At 36.4% G+C, this 20,987-nt stretch overlaps 1 protein-coding gene across 1 annotated transcript in view; it reads right to left on the bottom strand.

The window, feature by feature from the left end:
* Window positions 1-12,445, bottom strand: part of LOC112051465 (protein singed) — a gene marked incomplete in the record, with an annotated part of 50,025 nt that extends 37,580 nt beyond the window's left edge. Inside the window, 1 exon segment of the mRNA XM_052884393.1 lies at window positions 12,169-12,445.
* Between the last annotated feature and the right edge of the window lie 8,542 nt (window positions 12,446-20,987).

Genomic DNA, 20,987 nt, shown 5'->3' with positions numbered 1-20,987 from the left:
AAAAATAAAAAAAATTAAAAAAAAAAATATTTTGACAAAATTTTGTTTTTTGACAAATCATCTTTAAATTTGATGAATATAATGGCAAAATATTTTTTTTCAAATATGTGTATTGTCTTTATACCTTTTTGTTTTAAACAAAAGGTCAAAAATAATTGATGTAGAAAAAAAGACAAAAAATATTTTTTAAATAACTTACTTAATTGATTTTTCTAAACTAACTATATATATGTACAACTAATAAGAAATAACTAAATTAATTACCTGTCTTAATTACCTAAAAATATAAATCACTGAAGATAATAAATGATATTGTTCATGGTCCGCGATACACAACGCAATTATATCACTTTTTGTACTGCGAGCAGCCTGCAGTCAGCACGCCCGATAGCTAATATACCTACTCGAGAGATACACAGATATCATCTTTTTGCTTTTCACTAGAAAAACAGAAAAACTCATTGCAAGAGCTGTTACGGGCAACAGAGCGTGACAGACAGACAAATCCTACTTACACATACCTATACAATACATATACGAATTGTATATGAATGCTGAGGTACACCATCAAAGAGATCTGTAAAATTGGGTTGGTGTCACCTTCTGATGTATTTGGTAAATTATTCACAACTAGCCGACGCCCGCGACTTCGTCCGCATGAAACTCGATGTAAACTTCCCCTATCCTACCCCTACCCCTACCCCTACCCTACTCCTACCTACCCCTACCCTACTTTTCTGGTTGATTTTTTACACCTTGTGTCCGAAAAACCCAAATATCTTACGGAACCCTATTTTTTTCCAAAATAAAATTTAGCCTATGTTACTTGTGGACTTAGCTAATGTAGCTTTCGAATGGTGAAAAAATTTTAAAATCAGTCCAGTAGTTTTTGAGCCTATTCATTACAATCAAACAAACAAACAAACATATAAACAAAGTTTTCCTCTTTATAATATTAGTATAGACTAACTACTATAAGAAGAAGGATTTGTATGTAAGGGTTCATTTACACGAGCAGTACGTTGTCAACGACAGAGGCAACTGCTACCGACGACTGCAGTCGACGTGTCGGCGGCAGTCGACGGCAGTCAACTGCAGTCGTCAGTAGCGGTTGCCTCTGCCATTGGCAACATGCTGCTCGTGAAAATGAACCCTAACGAATAAACTGAAAACTACTGGATAGATTTGAATTTTTTTTCACTAATAGATATTACATTATTAAGGAGTAACATAGGCTATATCTTATCCCCGTATTCCCACGGGGACGGGAACTACGCGGGTAAAACCGCGAGGTTCTGCTAATACGACATAAATAAGTAAGTGACAAAACGTACGTTTAGATTATGCGACACTTATTAAAAGTTGGTGGAACAGCATGTTTTTGGAGTAAGTATTATTTTGTTATCACCATTTCAACATGTTATTTAAACACAAATAATTTTCACTTTTACAATCTTTTTTATGATTTATTTGTTGTCAAAAGAACCCCTGTTCTGTTATAACTATAGCACATATCCTAAACAAACACGGGAATGTAGCTACAAGCTATTTATAGTCCCCATTATCATTAAACTAACCCAAATCTAATTATAACTAACCCACGCTCTCTTAAATCATTCGCGGCTGCTTTGAGATGCGCTGACAAATTGGTTTAACTTTTAACATCAGTGAAGTTTTGAGTGGATGTGACACATGTTTAATTTGTACTAGGATTAATTATTATAAAAGTCAATGATAGTGTGATAAATAGTTATTTCGTTTTTGTTCTTTCACATACAAGTTAATTAGAAAATTTTATTTATGTATTTCTCAATATTCAATCAACTAGATACCTTTAAAAAAAGGAAGGAAAGGAAAATGCTTTGGTTTGAGCAGGAGATGATGAATGAAAGGAGGGCTCTACCGTGACCAATTTTGTTCCCATGCATTTCTTTATTTCTATCTGAAATATTTTCTTGTTTCATTCTTTTTAGACCCCTTTTTACGTAGTCTGGTTATAGTTTTTAAACTTTATTTTTTATTTATCATTTATTTCTTATCCAAATTAAATAACAGATGAGGGTATATATTTCTTGCCGGATCTCGGGCTATTACAATTATAATATGTATACCCATCGCCTTAACTATGCCTCGCAGGGCCTGTAGCCAAGTGGCACGCCGATTCTCTTTCTACAAACGTTAACGCTTCGAAAGCTAGAAAAATGTATGGAAATGTCAGATTCGATCGACAACTTGATCACGTGACCTTTCGATAGCAAATGTCATTCCTATACATTTTTGAACTTTCTAAGCGTTTGCGATCGTAGAAAGAGAATCGACGTGCCACTTGGTTACAGGCCTGTTCTATTTTGGTATCGTCGGGATTCAACGCGCCTTGCTCGTTTTGTCTCTGAGGTATCTGCGCTTGTTGAGACAGGGCAGGAGATAGGCTCGGCGGAGATAAAAACAAAACGTTTATGTAGACACTAAGTTCAAGTTATAATTATCTATACAATCACTATAATGTAACAGAGTAACTGGATAAATAACCTTACACAGAATCAGTAGGAGCAAGGAAAACATGTTTTTTTGAAGTAGAAAAAGATTTTTAAATAGAAATGCAATAGAGTTTCAATATTTTAGCGTTTAATGAAAATGAATTAAATAAGTCTTAAATTTTTACATGGGTTACTTGTTGTCATATCTTGAAAATTGGCCTATATGTCAATTGTGGGAATTGTGAGACTTGCAAGGCTTTCATTCAATATTTTTATTTTGCCGTTTAATTCCACTTCTATGTCAGCCCAACTCCGACATATACCTACTTACGTAAAAGAAATGTAATAAATTTAATTATATTAAAATCTCACGCCAACAAATCAACGACAAAGACATTATACTTAAGTCAAAACAAATCGTTGAAGTAAATATAAAAAGCTCGGGTCGAAATAAATCCAATGAGTCATAAGTTAAACCGTACTCATGTCTCATGCAGCTGCACGCAATTGAGTTAAAAGGGCTCAAGAAAAAAACAAAAACAGTGAACGCTCCGCGAGCGTCCGTGACCTTGACACTGTCGCCCGCGCCGCGCCGCGCTGCGACGACACTTCCAAATTTAAACTTGCAGTCCAGAAAGTAAAATTCCTTTTCCAAATTTAAAAACACGTCATGATACTAATGCAGAAGACATCTTGTGTTTTGTTCCACTTTGTTTTATTCTGGGCAACTATAATGTTATTTACTGTGTCGTTGGTGGTTAGCCCATGTGACATCGTATCACGATGTCTTGGCTTCGAAACTCGAGTCGGGCTATGAGATATAGAATCTTTTTGTTCCAAGAAATTTTCAGTAGCAACCCTGGATGTGGAAATTTGGTGTTCTGATTACCATTAGAGCAGCATGGTGAGTCAAGCTTGAAATCCCGTCTACGTTAAGGGAGGACTGACCCAGCAGTGGGAAGTCCAAATTGGCTAATAATAATAATAACAAATAACAATATCTACTTATTCCTGGTCACAATTTACAATCACTAAAAATAAATAGCGAGCGACAGCGAAAAAAATCAATCACTTCCTCGTATTACTTGAGTTTTTCCTTTAATTTTGTATGAATAATAATTGATTTGTTTGTCTCTACACAAAAGGTTCATTTTTCATTGTTCTGAAACAGTTCCGATGGAGTTTTAGAATAGAATAGAGGTCATCAAAGTGGTCTCGGATGGCTGCCGAGGGGCTCGGATAGCTGGTGAGTCAGACTGAGCTACTCCAGGCTGATTGTAGTGTACTTGTGTCATCCTACCCTCACTTCTTTGTCACTCTAAAGTATATGACAAAGAATACTAAAACTGCTATCTACTAAAATCATTTAAAAGTCAATGTGAAAATGTTCATTTATAGTTACAGTTTTAAAAATTGGTTTATAATGCATGAAAAGAATACAAAATATAATGTGATTCAAAATATTTTAAAATCCAACCCCCAAAGTGGTGAAATAGGGTACGAGTCGCGGGCGTCCGTTTGTTTAAAATAAACCCGTACCCGATGATCTCTTACTTAAGTAAATGCTTCCAATATGGCCGACGGGCGTCCAGTGATTTAAACACAATAAACCGCTGTAGAAACAGACGATTTACAATAACATAATTAATTCAATACTGCATTGTCTGGAGGAGCAGCTGGAGCCGTCGCCGACGCCGCGCGCATACTAAACGAATGCATTCATAACAGAGGATGTGACATAGACTAATCTTTTTTTTTATTACCACTTTATAGATGAAAGGCAAAGGTTGCGTTTGAAGACATCCCAAATACGGTGTAGTCTCTCTTCAACTTCTAATTTACAAAAAATTAAATATTGTTTTGATATTAATCGAAAAATAACTCATATAATCGAACTCAATGAACAGATTTTTGTGTTTATGACTTTATTCACGCTAATTTTGGAAAGTACTTTAATACATAAAAGTATTTTAATACAGTTTCCATTTAGATTAAATTGAAGCAACATCATAGTAAAGATAAAGAATAGAGTAAAGAACTATGCGGATGAAACCGCGGAAACGAATAAATTGAGAAATCAAAATGTTGCCTTTCAATCTATAAGTAAAAAAATATATACTCCTTTTTCTTTAAGGAAGTCGGTAAAAAAGTTCTAATGTTATAGACTCATTACATTTTAAAGCACTCAGCATTCATGAGCAAGGCTTACACGGCTTAAAAGGGCAGCAGCTAGTACGAGCTTGTCTCCATATACAGCACACATGGAGTAATTATGCATAATGTAAAATTGACATTGCATAACTTAGCTGGTCCTAGCAAAGGCTATTATGCAAAACACATGCTGCAGCGTCTTCAGACATGCCAACTAGCAGGCAGGGACACGGTAACGTAATTAGAATAATAATTACGAGTAAGTTAGGACTAAGACAAGTCCAAGCTCCACATAATATTATGCCAGCAGCTTTCCTATGATACCACTACCAGTATTTAATATGCAGGTAATTGTAGGAAAATATAATAAATTAATAATGTAATAAACAAAGGACGGAGTGTATGTAATGATTTCATCAAAGAAAGAATTTGATGATTTGAACAAAAGAGTAAATCCTAATTTTTAAATTAATACGAGTTAGAGTCTATCACGGAAACCATCTTTTATCAATCATCACCGTCACATCAGGATTTGATCAGAGAGAGGAGATATATTTCAGGTATGTTACCGTTATAAAAATTTTAGTTCACACCGACAAAGTAAGCTTATTAAGATTAAATAAAAGCTTGTAATAAAAATTATGTTAAAATTCCTACAGATATCTTCATTCATAAAACCAATCAGTGGTAACTTTGAATAATTGGAAGTTGGCACGTCTACAGATGTTATAATTATAACCAAAGGATGTTTCAAGAAAAGCGAAGACATTTCTGCATTGGTAGCTAATTAGATGCTGAGAGCGTCGGTGACAATACCCAGTGGCTCCCTCTACCGGCTACATAGAGAATCATCGCTATGCGGCGAGCATACGATACGGTGGTGATTCACCATTGACCGGGTGGGGAAACACTGGCTAAACAACACCGTTAGCAAACCGGCTAACTATTTTTACGGCAATTCAATATCAGGCAGCTGTTCTGTAAGCTGAACTAAAGTTACTTCGAGAATAACTAGATTTTTAAATAAAGACATTTGCCAATCCGAAAACGACATATCTTGCATCCTAGCATACAATGTGTACCTGCCTACCTGCTACTAAAGAGATGCCTTGCTCTGGACTTATAGAAGAGACTAGCGGACGCCCGCGACTTCGTCCGCGTAAATTTCGATGTCAACTTTACTACTACCCCTACCCTACCCTACCCCTACCCTACCACTACCCCAACCCTACCCAACCCCTACATCTACCCTGCCCTTACCCTACCCTACCCTACCCCTACCCCCACCCTACCCCTACCCTACCCCAAACCTACTCCTACCTACCTTACACCTACCTTACCTATTCATAATATCCTTGTGATTATTAAATAATTTATTTTAATAAGGATTAAAGTTTAGTTGTATAAATAATGACGTAAACCTAAGTATATAAAATTAATAATTTTTAAAACACAAAAGGTACTAAATCTGCTAATATATAGAAGATGGATATATGGTGTCGCGGACTTTTTTGTAGAACTTTTAAAGATACATAAAGTCTTCATACATTAATTTCAATTATACACAATAGTTAAGGCAGCGCATGCGAATAAGTCTGTTTAAGAGGATTTTCAGTCCGACCTGTATGACAAAAACTGTGATAACTCGGCTAATATATATGATACCAATATAAAATATAGCCTATAGCACTCCCCGATAATGTAGCATTCTACTGGTGAAAGAATTTTTAAAATCGGACCAGTAGTTCCGAAGATTACCCCATTTAAAAAATGTGACAAACTTACAAACTTTACCTCTTTAAATATTAGTATAGAAGTATAGATATATAGAAGAGATTTAGAGCTTACTTAGACGTGCTTAGACTTACATACCACGCTGCTCTTATGCTAGTCATTGACGATTCTATGCGTAATCAAACCTAATCTCGTAATGTAATAAATGTATGTCTGCAGAAACGTGGGTATACTTGATCGTCAATGGCTAGCATTATGTGGGTTGGAGGACTTGGGATAGTTTTGACTTTGTAACGATACTTAATAAATGTTAATAATATAGACTAAGACCCCATAATATAAAATGTCATTGCCAAGACCAATATTGTGATTTATGGCACGCGGGTGTAGCACCCTTAACTTCTCAACTGTTGTCAGACATTTTACAGAGAATTCCTCAGACGACGAAACGTCAACACGTTGTAGCCCGCGCTAGGACCAAAGCCACATACGTTAACCACCGTGCCAACGAAGCATTTCATACGTAAATGTTTGCGCAAATACTGTCTCTTGGCGCCGAAAAAAAATAATAATTACATGCAACAATGAATAAATAAATGTATCAGTCAAAAAAATCATTCAATCATTTCGGTCACGACTTGTCAAACCATTGTCAATGCAAGTGACACTCCAATTTTCGCTGGTCGTTCGTTTATTTGAATCATAAACACAGCACCATTTACAGATCTCTGTTCCACATAATACATTATTTAAAACTCTCTTGTTTACACCGCCGCACCACCTGAGTCAATAACGCATGAACTTCCACGGGTTTGCTGATAGAAAATGACACCTATATTTAATTAATAAGGTTCAATGTTCTGTTAGAATGTATATCGGATTTTATGCATGGCCACCGGGCGATGAATAGTATTGTGCACGAAAGTGTCTGTAATGTTCAGCAAGGGATTTATGTTAATGAAAAGCGAAGGTTGGAAGACATATCGTCCCATTAGCTACGCGGTCTAACTATCGGGCTAAGCCCAAGACATCGCAGGTTCTATCCTTAATGGCGGGATACTGTTGCCCCCAAAGCACAGGCTTTCTGCTTAGTTCGACATGAAAGGAAATATTGGATGTTTAAAACATGGTTGATTCTACTTTTATAAAAAAATACAGACTGCATAAAATATCTGAAACGTATCAAAAAAAAATTGAAAACATTTTTGATTGCAATATTATACCGCGATTTTAGTGACTTAAAATTAAAAAAAAAATATCTTTGCGTTTGGAGTCAATGCCATTTACTACAGTAACGCTGGCCACAGACGGTCAAGTATACTGCGCTGTTTGCAGTGCGTGAAGAGATGGGGGCAGTGAAAAAATATCGAAACACTAATAACCATATTTCCATACTTTTATCACTGCCCACATCCATGTATACTTGACCGTCTGTGGCTGGCGTAAGTACCTATTTTATTTTTTCATAATAGTTTAAAAAAACTACAAAACCGTTTTACACCCAAACTTTCTCCTTTCACTAGATATCACAAACATGCGATTGCGATAAGGGACTCGGATCAGATAGCAGTTGTACGCGAGATAATCAGAGATATGTGGAGATAAGGGAAATAATGTCAACATTGTCAACAGCATCCCAGCGCCCTCTCCAGGATAATCGGCGATAAGTGGAGTATTCGATAAGCTATCGCGGTGCATGGGCCAAATCACGATGGCTCTCATGTTAACACAAATATTTGCATAGCACTTTATTTCCGACTAGCGTGACGCTCACGACTTTGTCCGTGTTTGTTTATAGGTTTTATCAGATATTTTTATAAGAAGTAATTCCATTAACCCCAAAACTTCAACTTTCCCGTGCATTGTGTAGTATAAGAAATCCGCGAGTGAGTGAGTGCGCGTTTAACAATTAATTAACACTCAACTAATTGCTGCGGCGGAACGCGACGACTGCTCGCTCTTATTACATTCTCATTTATTATCATCGTAACCGTAAGTTACTGATATTTTAATTACTTTAATATAACCCTTCGTTTTTTCCCTGCCTTCATTAATCACTTTACAGGTTTGAATGCGAACAGTTTAAAATCTCAATTTATTCTAATTTGTTTTTCTTGGGCGTTTATTTCTGATCTACTAGCTAGCTAGAGTCCAGAAACAGATTCCTTAAATTGTATACTGTTACGATAAAGTCCAAATAATCATTAATGGCTTGGTATATAAAATGGAGCCTTGCTGGAATATACGAAAAACATCTGAATCGATTTCGTAGCGTGAACACATTTGTATTTTAATTTATAAAATGAATACAATTAAATTAGTTTCGGCAAGATCTACGCAGGTGGGCCACACTGCCAGCGTCTGCCAGTGCGTGCTAAAAGCCACTAAAGCCAAACTAACGACTGGCGCGGCCATTGCAGCTCATTGGGTTGATAAATCGCATCGATCGCGGAACGACGCGCTCGCCGGAACGTTCGCATCGCTCACTAAGGTTGTCTGGAAGAAATCGCTACTTCGCTATAAGGCCGCCATTTGTATCTGCCCTCTTTATAATGTCCCTGTTTCCCTTGTTTTTGTTATTGTGATGATTGAATAGCTTTTCTCATCTTCGTTAGGATATTCCAAAGGCGCACACCCTTGATTTGACTAGATATACTTTGAAGAATATGCGCAAGAACTCCACCACCTTGTTCCTCATTCCCCTTTTTATCACAGAATTGCAAGACGCCTCAAAGGGTAGCATTGGTGGATAGGTATCCAAGCAACTCGTACTAAGCTATTTGCAGCCATTTTTCAAATTTGTAAAGCAAGTTTGGAATGTCTTCGGGCGTATGTGATGATGATTAAGATTATTATCCTCTGATAGCAGTTATAGAATCAAACTGCTTTGAAGCAGCGTGGTAATAAACGTGGTAGTAAAACACAAAGTAGGTACCCGACCCGATCTTCGTCCGAAGCTGTTGACTCCAGAGATCGAAAGGCCTTTTATTCTTTCTTGAGAAAACACAAAATTCAAGTTGTATGGACCATACCATGAGAGAGAGACGATTGTTATTAAACTGAATCAGGTTTTACCTATTCCGCAATTGCAAAAGCAGAGTTTAAATTATACAAACAACAAAACAAAACCTCGTTTCAGCCATAAATCGAAGTAGGCGAGCGCATAGCAGGAATGCTAGGCCTCCTAAGCCCGGATTTCGCGACCCCTGCGCGCCGCCGGCGCTAAATGCCAACATTCCAGGCTTGACTCCTGTACCTACCCACCCTGAGCGAAAGGGACGGCTTACAACGTACACTCAAGAAAAACAGAGACAGATGATTCTATAAATATCAGCTAAATCCAAACACTTACCATCTTAGTTATGCAAAAAATATTGTTCTATGTTTAAATATAGTAAACGTTATCCTACAGTCGGAACTTCGTGACATTGAAAACTTGACACAGCACTAAATGTACCTTAAACGTCACAACTGACACTACTGTATTTAGATTAATCAACACACATCAATAGCTCGTATAGTTTAACCAACTTTATGTACTTATCAGTGGTACTAAGTATAGTGATATAGGTGCATACTTACATATTATGCATTTTTGTGTTACAGGAATAGATTCCTTCACTTTTAAGCCTACAATTTATATGTACTCATGTCCCATACCAACTATAATAGTTCACGGATCAATATGACTTGCCTGATTTTAATACAATATAACGATCGATTCTATTGCTCATTATACTTTGTAAGCCCAGTCTGGCCTTGATCAAAAAACCTAAGCGTTCTCTCCCATCTGTCGAGCAGCAATTCCATAGGTATTTCTTCCCAAAAACTTTCTACTGTCTTTTGAACTACACATAGATAAAACTTGTGCAAAAACCGCTAAAATGGCGACCATGCAAGCGAACACAAAAGTAAATATTGACCGTCGATTTACGATCACGTAGCGAGATGAATTTACAGTTTGCTGACTTGCTGTACAAGTCTACAATCACGATCCGCGCCTAGCGAACGTGACTTATCTTCAGTGTTACCAACTCTCTAAAATATTTATCCCTAAAGTTTGTGTTAAAAACCCCTAAAATCGCCTTAATTATTGAGTTGTCCCCCTAAAAATATAAGTTCATAATAATTAAACAGAATTAATAAAACAGAAAAAATATGCTGTAATATGTTTCAAAAGTCTATATTTAATCAGACAAAATATTACGTCTTTATCTGAAGATTCAGATTTTTTGAAATCAATTTTATAAATATAATAATTTTACAATTTTTTTTATTCGATGAAAATTGCCGCCGGTTGCCTCAGAGTGGTTGTAGAAAAACGTATTATATATCGTTATAAGTCGCTAGGTCAAGAAAGAAATATTGAAATTATCATCAATTTAAAAATATTAAAGAGTCAAAAAATCCCTGAAAATACCCCTAAAAATTTCAGACCCCTAAAAAAATCCCATTTCACTTATTTGCCCCCTAAATCTGGGGGGAAAACCCCTAAGTTGGGAACCCTGCTTATCTTTTACATAGGTAGGTATAACATCTCTTCGAGCCTGCAAGATAAACTGAAAATAATGCGTTACCTAAGAACGCCAGCCACACACGATCAACTTTACTACTCTAGTCAAGTCTACTACAGAATACTCAGGGATGACGTTTTTCTCAGAAGGTAGGTGAATGGTGGTCGGTGAGGTAGGTAGTTTAGGTAGTTACGTATCTACGTAAATTATTATTAATTCTAAATTATATAAAACGCTTGTTAGTAATAGGCTAAAGTCATCCGCTAACGATCAAGTAAACTCACATACCTGCAGCGCTAACGGCCTCACAGCCGATAAAACTGATAGTGTGTTGGTCGAGATGTGCTTGACATCATGACGATAATTTGTTTGTTTCTAAACATAGCACATCGAGTAGGGCTGTAGTATATGCTATAATAGCTATATTTTCTTTAAAAAATATTTACCTATCTATATAACTTCTTTTCTCGATGTATCTATTAATTGTAGGTCATAACATCCGCAAAATTAAAGATAGGTTTAATAATTTCTTACAACCTTCTAACGCCGGCCACAGACGGTCAAGTACATAATATAACAGCCCTGTCTACAGCGCGCGTAGGAAAGTGGGCAGTGATAAAAATATCCAAAAGTGATTATTGGTGGGGTTTCAGTGTTTTTTACACAGCCACATTCCTATATGAGCACTGCAGTATACCTGACCGTCTGTGGCCGGCGAATTGATCCCATATTTTATATTCGATAATCGATAGAAGTCTTTGGTGTTAAGTTTAGTTTATTTAAAGCTTTATAAACCAGTTTCTAACATTTTGCAATTTCTATCATTATTATGTTATGAAGATTCCGAAGTATTGACCTCAATAATGTCTATTTATTTACCTTATTTATAATAAATCATGCTCTATAAATAATTTAAATGCCTATTAGTGGTAAACATGGAATGTTTTCCTCGTATTTTTGTAGGTAGAATCATATTGCTTGATGTGACTGACCTGTCTAGTCTGTATACCAGCTATCCTTTGAATTTAGTTTTTATTTGACTAATTTGATAAGATTTATAAAGTTGTTCAAAATTACTTTAAACGGAAAATATTTAATGCAAATGGGAATACGTAGGTAGGTATAGACAATGCGCGAGGGTGAGACGTTGTAGGTATGTCGGATGTCGCTTCGACTCGCCGGCCCGGGACAATCGATCCTGGCTCCCCTGCCGTCGCGCGCCGGGGCAACCACCCGCCACCAGCCACGCCATAAAAACAACCACCAACCGTGAAAACTACATAAAAACTCACCTTTACTCTTGACCGAACACACAACCAAAGAAGTGCAGCCGCGTAGATCGCGAAAAAAACCACTTGCACTTTACAAAAAGTCTTTTAACTTTAATAATAACACAAACATCAATTAACTTGACACCTCGAGTCTGGTTTTGTTATTTATAACGTCTATATTAACCTTTTAATAGTTCAAATCAGTATATGAATAGTGACCGGTGCAATTTCAAATTGCAATTTTCTAACAAATCAACGATGTAACCCCCACGACGTTCCGCGGCGGACTGAGCGGAATGAACTTGGCGCTGACCGAGCGTTTGAGGATGACGCGAGTGAACGTAGCCGCAGGAACCGTTAGACGGTGCACCAATAGAGATCAAATGCGCTCGATCGCCACCAATAGGCAAATAATGTTCCGCGGACGTATTGCACGTGAAAGTTTGAACTTCATTCAAAAGTTACACTTTTCTTCTGCATTTTGTTAGTATTCATTTTGATTGTTATGACATTCCACAATATTCCATAAACTTAATGTTACTACCTATATTTAACTAGCTAAGTTAGTTATGAGTAGTTTATGGAAAAGCGTTGAAAGTTTTATTTTTACCTATAGGTCTTGACTAGGAGCATTGTTTCATAGGTTTATGTGTTTATCCAACATGCTCTATTTGGTTAATTATTATTCAAAATAATACGATTGAATATTATCTTGTAGCAACTTGGGCTTCTATGAGTTAGGCACCAAGAGGGATCTGGAAAGACCCCTACCACGATAGTTTCACAACTACCTTCGAATCGTCATGTTTACAATTTGGATTTGCAAATGTACACTATTCAGTATTAAATAATTATTTATAGATAAACATTTGCGCTACGTGTACATTAAGTCGAAATTTGGAATCCGAGTTCGTCCACATGGAAATCGATGTACTTTCGACCCCTATTTCACCCCTTCTATTTATATTTTTGCATGTTTTATAAATAATAAAGAGTCCAATAATCAATTTACAAAACTATAACTCAAAATATAAACGATTTATAGTGGATTTATATTAGAAAAATTCAACCCCTGTTTCAACTTTTGATTTAATTTTCGCGAAAAACTATCCTTTAATCTTCATCGTATATCTTTACTCTGGTATTACGGTCTCAAATCGTGCCAAGTTTCATTTGAATTCATTCAGTTCTTTCAGCGTGATGCCCGGTCAACATAAAATACGGTCAGATAGACGGAGAGAGAAATAACGATATTTCAAAAACCGCTTGACGCACATAGTTGAAATTTGATAGGGAGGTAGTTCGTAGGTAGTTGACGTTCACTAAGTACGGATTTTGCGGGAGGACCGAATTAAGAAGGTCTAAGGGCGGATGAAGTTGCGGGCGTCCGCTATTAGATAGATAAGCGCAGTGTTGAAGTAAGTTTTACTGAGCAGCTAACGTATTCATAATCATAATACAGTTGAGTGATATGAAAGTCAATTGATTGTTTTTACTCTGCGCTGGGAACAGTTATGTTATGGTAACGTGCGCGTCTGCGCCTCATTGCCTGCGAGCAGCTCATCTCGTATGTCGGACAGTAAAATATTATAGATATTAGTTAGAACTTAACGTTTTTAATCCATGATGGTTGATTGCTTGGCGGCACGGCTTTGTCGGCAGAGTAAAGTAATAATTAACGCATTTTTTTACATTTAGGTACTGCTAGCGGTCAAGCTTCTATTTCCAAATTAAGACTGAACTGAAACATGACATATCATAGACAGAGAGACTTATTTTTTATCAATGCTTGTTGTCGAGAAGTATTTTTTTTTTGTGAAATATAATGTAGAATCCTTGGATGTGATGCAGAATGGTTTTTGCTTAATCGGTTAGATACTAATGGGGTTCCTTTTCCATACAAGAGCTTAGTTGACACTGTACGAATTGGCACGCCACGCATGGCTCTAGCAGACACGTGTGAGCCTGTGTCGGGCTGCAGACAATGGAACGAAGACAGCGGAAAGATACTGCGATACTACGCTCCGCATACAATGTTGTGTCGAGAGAACCGTTACCAGATAAAGAGCAACATGCTTGTTTTTCGCATTGAAAGTGGGTGATGCCCTCATCGTTCATTATCGACCCATATTCGGCTCACTGCTGAGCTCGAGTCTCCGCTCAGAATGAGAGGGGTTAGGCCAATAGCCCACCACGCTGGCTCAACGCGGATTGCCAGACGGATTGGTGATGGTGATGATGAAATGACGAATGAAAAATGATGGCACGTGAATCATCTGGGTTGAACTGGCTGGGACCTATTAAAGTCGCCAATCACGCTCTACTTCGATAGTTTCAGTTGCAAGCTATAATATCAGAAACTGATACCTAGGTAAGTATGTATTTTCACATTGTTTCAAACAACGTTTGAGCAGCCATATATTTATCTTGAGGCCCGTGGCGAATTTATTGGGGGAGGCCCCAGAAATTTTCCCAGGAACTCCGGTCGGACGTGCTGAAAGTCCGTAAACCGTAGGTCTGTGGCATTTTGCCGGTTCTAGCCCTTGCTAGCCTACACTGGGAGCAGCGTACTACCACGCAGCAAGAAATAAATAACAGAGGAAAACGCAATGTAGTCGATCCATACCAGGTTGATCGACAAGACAGGTTGCAGAGAATCGCTAGATATACCTACAGGCGGCCGAAGACTGGTATTTGGAAGTCTTTTCAGTACGGCTATAATGTCTAGCAGTAGACGTTCATCGGCTGATCATAATGATAACCAACAACCATAAATCATATTTTTCACGTTTTTGGCGATTCCAAGGCTGGAATGCCATAAACTACAAACACATTGCAATGCAGGGCTTGTGACCCTGCGAAGGCCGGGACAGTTTGTACGAAGTACAGTAAACAGTTCAACCGAAATCAGCTCAGTAAACGGCTAACAGTAAAGCATTAGTCTTAGCGCAGTTTAATTATCCCAATGAAAAAGAGCGTGAAGCGAAAGCCGTTGGTTTAGCAGCCGAGCAGTGCCGCAGCCCGTCACATTTAATTACGTGTTACATATCTCAGCATCTCGGCGTTTCTCCCGCCTGTTGATTTTATGTAGAGAAAATTTAATTAACTCATTTTATTGTTGCACGTTCGGAAATTTGAATTTGTAATGAGGAAGAAAGCTGGACGCTTTATTTGAATATTATAACTTTACGGTTATTATGGTAAAGACGATGTTAAACCTGCCTGCATCTTCACTGTAACTGAACAGAAAGTTTACTTATTATTTAGTTAAAAAAGGCAATTTATATTTAACATTTTTATTGATTTTTAAATCTTTAGCAAGTATTCACTATGAAAAATTTAACTGAGACATTTCCATGTCAGTCGGTGTATGGACTTATCTTACTTAGTTTTTAAGCTTCATTAGGTTAATACTTCGTGATTTAATACTTATTATATTAAATTAACAAGTCGCCCGCATCTACATATAGTTACATACAATGAAAATATTATCAATATTACAAACTCTTGAAATGTTAAAATTATTTTTGTAATTACTTACACGTGCGTGAGCTAACAATAATCTCCGCGTCAATAATGAACAAGATAATCCAATACTAAAGCAATTAATGTTAAACGGATAATAAATGGCTTGAAAGAGAATAATTTTCCGATATTTATCCGAATATTTTGTTAAGTGTAAGAAAATGGCAGATATCGGCTGGATAACGTGATAAAACTCGATTATATTTCCTTGCATCCTTGTTCATATATGATAATTAAACAAAGGTAGTGTCCTTATTTGGTTGGTAACTATGCGCACTATTTTTAAAGAAAATTAAAATAGGAAGTCAAAAAAGTACTTCTTATTACTCGTAATGCCACCTCAGACCTCCATCTTGGATATCTCTCATTCCTTTTTTGTGCGCGGTAACTATCGCACGCGTCTCTTACAAAAAAAAAAAAAAAAGAAAGAAAGAAGTTTTTTTCGTTAATATAGTTTATTTTCATATGCCTTCAAAGGTAAAGTGTAAAATCAGTGATCAGTGAAGATTCGAAAAATATCGGAAGAGAAAATATCTTCGTTAGATTTTTTATAGTCCGACAAAGAAAGTTAGTGAAGTGTTTGTCGATGATATTTCAGTCCCAGTGAATAAAAATATAGTGAAGTGTTTCATTGCAGGAAATAATTGTAGATTAACGAATTAATCATAATATTTCACTTTTTTCATAATATTCCAAAATATCCGATGTATCCGGGTTGACTGCGAGTTTTCAAGGATAACGGATGGAATATTTGTTAACTGATATTAAGGAGGTATCCGGGTTGACTGCGAGTCTTCAAGGATAATGGTGGGCATACGGATTAACTGCGAGTTTCTAAGTTTGCCATAATACCTACTCCAAATCATAAAGAGATATTGGAAAATCTGCCAGTATTTAATGTTATTGCAATTAATTACAATTGACTGTGAGTTTGGGTATAATATTCTAAAATATAAGGAGATATCCGGGCTGACCGCGAATTTTCAAGGATAGTGGTGGGCATTCGGATTAACTGCGAGTTTCTAAGTTTGCCATAATACCTACTCCAATTTACAAAGAGGCATTGGGCAAAACTGTCGGTATTTAAAGTTATTGCAATTCATTTCAATTGACTAGGAGTTTGGTTATAATATGCTAAAATATAATGACCGAGAGTCTTCAAGGATAATGGTGGGCCTTCGGATTAACTGCGAGTTAATAAGTTAGCCATAATACCTACTCCAAACTATAAAGAGATAGACAGGGGTTGACATTTTATTTATAAAATTTAACCAGGGTAGTTTTCAACCATAACCTAAGCAGAAAATACGTACAGTCTAAATTAGATGTAACGTTCATCTGCAATCACAAATAATTTTTATACCCGCAAAATTTTTTTTTTCGAAATAAAATAGCTTATTTAGATAAGATACCGTAGTAAACGTATACTGCCGTGATTCAACCTCGAAATCGTTTGTAGTTGTACCAGACAATATAAAACTGAGGCCTATATTGGCCGACAACCCTGAATAAAATAAGGACTTAACTGAGCCTAAACTTTCAAAGGCTCCCGCCTCAATTAAATCATCTGATTAAGACCCAGAAATAAAACAATTTCATAGAGACGGATACACGTCTCCATCCACGTTCGATGCACATTCGATGCACGGATATTAAGGTGAAAATTTATACAAATTGTTAAGTCCGCAATTCTCAAAGCTGAATGCAGAAATTTCTGCTTCTGTACTGGACGTAATTATTAAAGCCTAATAAAATAAAGTATATTTCAGCACAACTGTGCATAGTCATCAATGCCATCAAAAAAGGCAAAACCTAAAATCATTACCCTTCCTTTTGGCTTCGCCTAGTCGGGTAAAAAGGTCACGACAACGTTAAGGCCTCAAAAGCAATGTTTGCAACGCTTGCCGCTTGCTTTGTGACTCTCACCATAAATAATTTTAAAATAGAATGCAACGGCTAAGTCCTACTTTATGTATTTTTTTTTTTTTTCAATTAATATTAATGTGCCAGAAATGGGACATTTTTTGCTTATTGGTGATGATTAAGGCCAACAAGGCTATTGAGAAAAAGGTTTTCTTTAGAAATAACTCTGATGACCCTGACCTCGAGGGCCGACCTACCTACGACTTTCTACCAGGGAAACTGGCATGCGGCCACCTTGTTGTTAGGTGAGCAGGGCGCAAGGAGGATACAGGAGACAGACTATATACTTCGCTGCCCTTTTTTCAGCATCAGTGCTATCGCCATAACGAACTATCGCCTTGCATAAGATCTGTGCCCCGGCGCAGACTCACTATTAGCAGACATTACCTCGTACGGTTACGAGTTGGTTCCAATTTTTTTTACAGTAGTTGGTTAAAACAACTAACAAAAACGTACTACTGTATTCGATCAAACATGGCTACTTTGCGCCATTACGTAGTAAAATTATTCAGTCTTCAAAATACTTTTTTACTAACTGAAAGCAAAAAAAAAAAAAAAATGCTTGAAATAATTTGTAAATAATTGCCACATAGCCCATATTAAAGTGACAATGCACTTCCAAATAAATATGTAAATTAAAAATAATTATTACCATAATAATGAAAATTTTTACTTTATTTTCAAAATGAAAGATTAAAGAACAACTTGGGTAATACCACGTGATGGACGGGTATCTGAGCGAATATTCATAAGAACCGCATAATAGCCCTATGTGAAGTTTATCCGTATTTACATAGGATAAGCTATGGTATATAAAGGGACTCGCACTAACTCGCACCGTTAAGTTCCACTAAGAAATGGTTCAATGCATTTAAATAAATAAATATTCTTTTTTAGTCATCAGGTTACTTAAACGACATCCTATGTTTTCGCAGTACACATGATGAACAGTACCTTATTAATTTAACTTCAGTTTAAAATTGTGCTAAGAAGTTAACGAAACTTAGAAACTTAAGCTTCGCCGTCAAAAAAAAAAAAAAAGAGAAGATAAGCGAAAAGCATACCCCGTGTTATGGGTACTAGCTGATATATCATAATATACGAGTACATTTATATAATACGTATAAATACTTTTATAATGTACATAATATACATCCAGACACTGGTAAACAACAAACTACGCCGCGACAAACGTCCTGTAGTTTTTCAAGATTTATAAAATATGCTTCTAAAATCCTTTCAAAATCCATGCACTTATCTATCTTAAACTGCAGAATTCGTTAAAAAGTTCACTAAGCTACCAACATGTTCTATTCGCGAATTTGCTCAACTTCCAGTGCAGTACTCGTAGCTAAGTAGGTACTGGTGATGATCTATCATAATAAGTAGAAAAGTAAATAGAAATTACTTGGGGTTTTTTCTTTTTGTGTTCATTCACTAATAATTAACTAATTGCGCAATAGTATTACGCATAGATTGCACAAATGCAATAATAAGTGTTTGTGGGCAAACAATATCCTCACCTCAATTCTGATTGTTTTGTAAATGGTTTGTGTGACAGTGTGCGTTCGCATTATATGCGAATACCAAATACAAACCTCGACGCTCATCTGCAATAGTTAATTCGGATATCGAATGATCCCTATTCAATAAGCTGTTTGTGAAGTCACAAAACACTTTCCCGGTCAACGGGATATTCACTAATTAGCATCATAATGTGATGCGAAATCCCATACCTAAACTTTAATGTTTGATATTAAAAGACTCTAGAAGAATCATTGAAATACATTCTACACCGAAATACTAGGGTTTCCATAGTGGCCTACACAACTCTGGTTTCCACTTCACCTTAATAGTTTCAGATATTTATTACTCAAATCCAGCACGAAAATTTTCTACTAACATATTTCGAAGATCATCTTCTCTTATGTAAGAGTTTTACTGGCTGGTTCATCCAGAATCTATCTGTTCTGTGTCTGTCCTGATACTGGGCATGCTGACAGAACAATAAAACAGTCTATCACATCGCTGAAGCTATGGCATATTGCTATATCAATACATAACACCCACGTTTTTGAACCCTTTAAGCTTGTTTATCCTTTAAGCATGCTTACCTTCTTAATTAGACAATTTATCAGTGGCTGTAGTTGTGTGACTACAGCAATCTCAATCCCTACCGGTCAGACTTGTCAGCCTTTAAAGGTGACATTATAAGTACTGTCGAATGGTTGAATGCTCATTCTTAGAAGGGCTTATAAACCAAAACCCCTAAATATTGTAACACTTGGGAACCTCAAGTTACCGATTATTCCTGGGAAGAATCCAAAGAATCTGGTAATTTTATTAGCACCTGTAGACAGGGTTCACACACTATATTTAATAAAGTTAAATCTTAAATTGTTATATAATAACAGTGTCAAAATAACATCAACAAATATCATAAAATCTGCTGCTGCTCCAGGGACCGATCAGTCTGTTCTATTTTTGATATATCACACCAAACGTCGGATAATATCTGTTAAAAAAGATATTTAAGACCTTCGGGCACAGATTAGACTATTAATAACATACAAGTGATCCCATCAAGTGAAAGAATGCAAACTGGACAAGATCATCCCTCTATTTTGCCCGATCTTACTAAAACACTTCTTGGACAAAGCGGAATCCGCTAGATCCATATACATAAAATCTTAATATTGTTATATGGTAGATTGATAGTAATAAGAAATTTAGTTCTTGATTGTAACTCGAATAGAAATGAATGATAAAAATCATAATTATAACTAACTTATGATTTATTTCCAAACTTTCTCCCTTTCGCTCTTAACATCTACCTTTGTTTAATTATCATATATGAACAAGGATGCAAGGAAATATAATATATGATCAAACGAACTTCCAAGTGAAGTTCGATCATTATTATATGAGTTGCATCCTTGGAATATATGATCACCCACCCTCCCAGAAGCTCTCCCAAATAATACAGGAAAGTTTGTACAAGTTACAATACCTTCTCTTAAATAATGAGAGATATCCAAGATGGAGGTCTGAGGTGGCATTACGAGTAATAAGAAGTACTTTTTTGACTTCCTATTTTAATTTTCTTTAAAAATAGTGCGCATAGTTACCAACCAAATAAGGACACTACCTTTGTTTAATTATCATATATTCCAAGGATGCAACTCATATAATAATGATCGAACTTCACTTGGAAGTTCGTTTGATCATATATTATAGTCTATCTGTTACTGTGTGAGCACTTTCCAGCAGTACCCGTGGTCGTAGCCTGTAAAATGTTAGCGGATAGATAGCATTAATATCCGTCAACACTAGTTTTCAGTGTTCGAGGAAAATGTACGGCAGTATATGCAAACGTAGATAAAACTTGCTTT

Source organism: Bicyclus anynana, chromosome 11, assembly GCF_947172395.1.
Source record: "Bicyclus anynana chromosome 11, ilBicAnyn1.1, whole genome shotgun sequence".
Classification (NCBI taxonomy): Eukaryota; Metazoa; Arthropoda; class Insecta; order Lepidoptera; family Nymphalidae; genus Bicyclus; species Bicyclus anynana.
The sequence above is the reverse complement of the archived record's forward strand: the minus strand, read 5'-3'. Positions and strand labels throughout refer to the sequence as shown.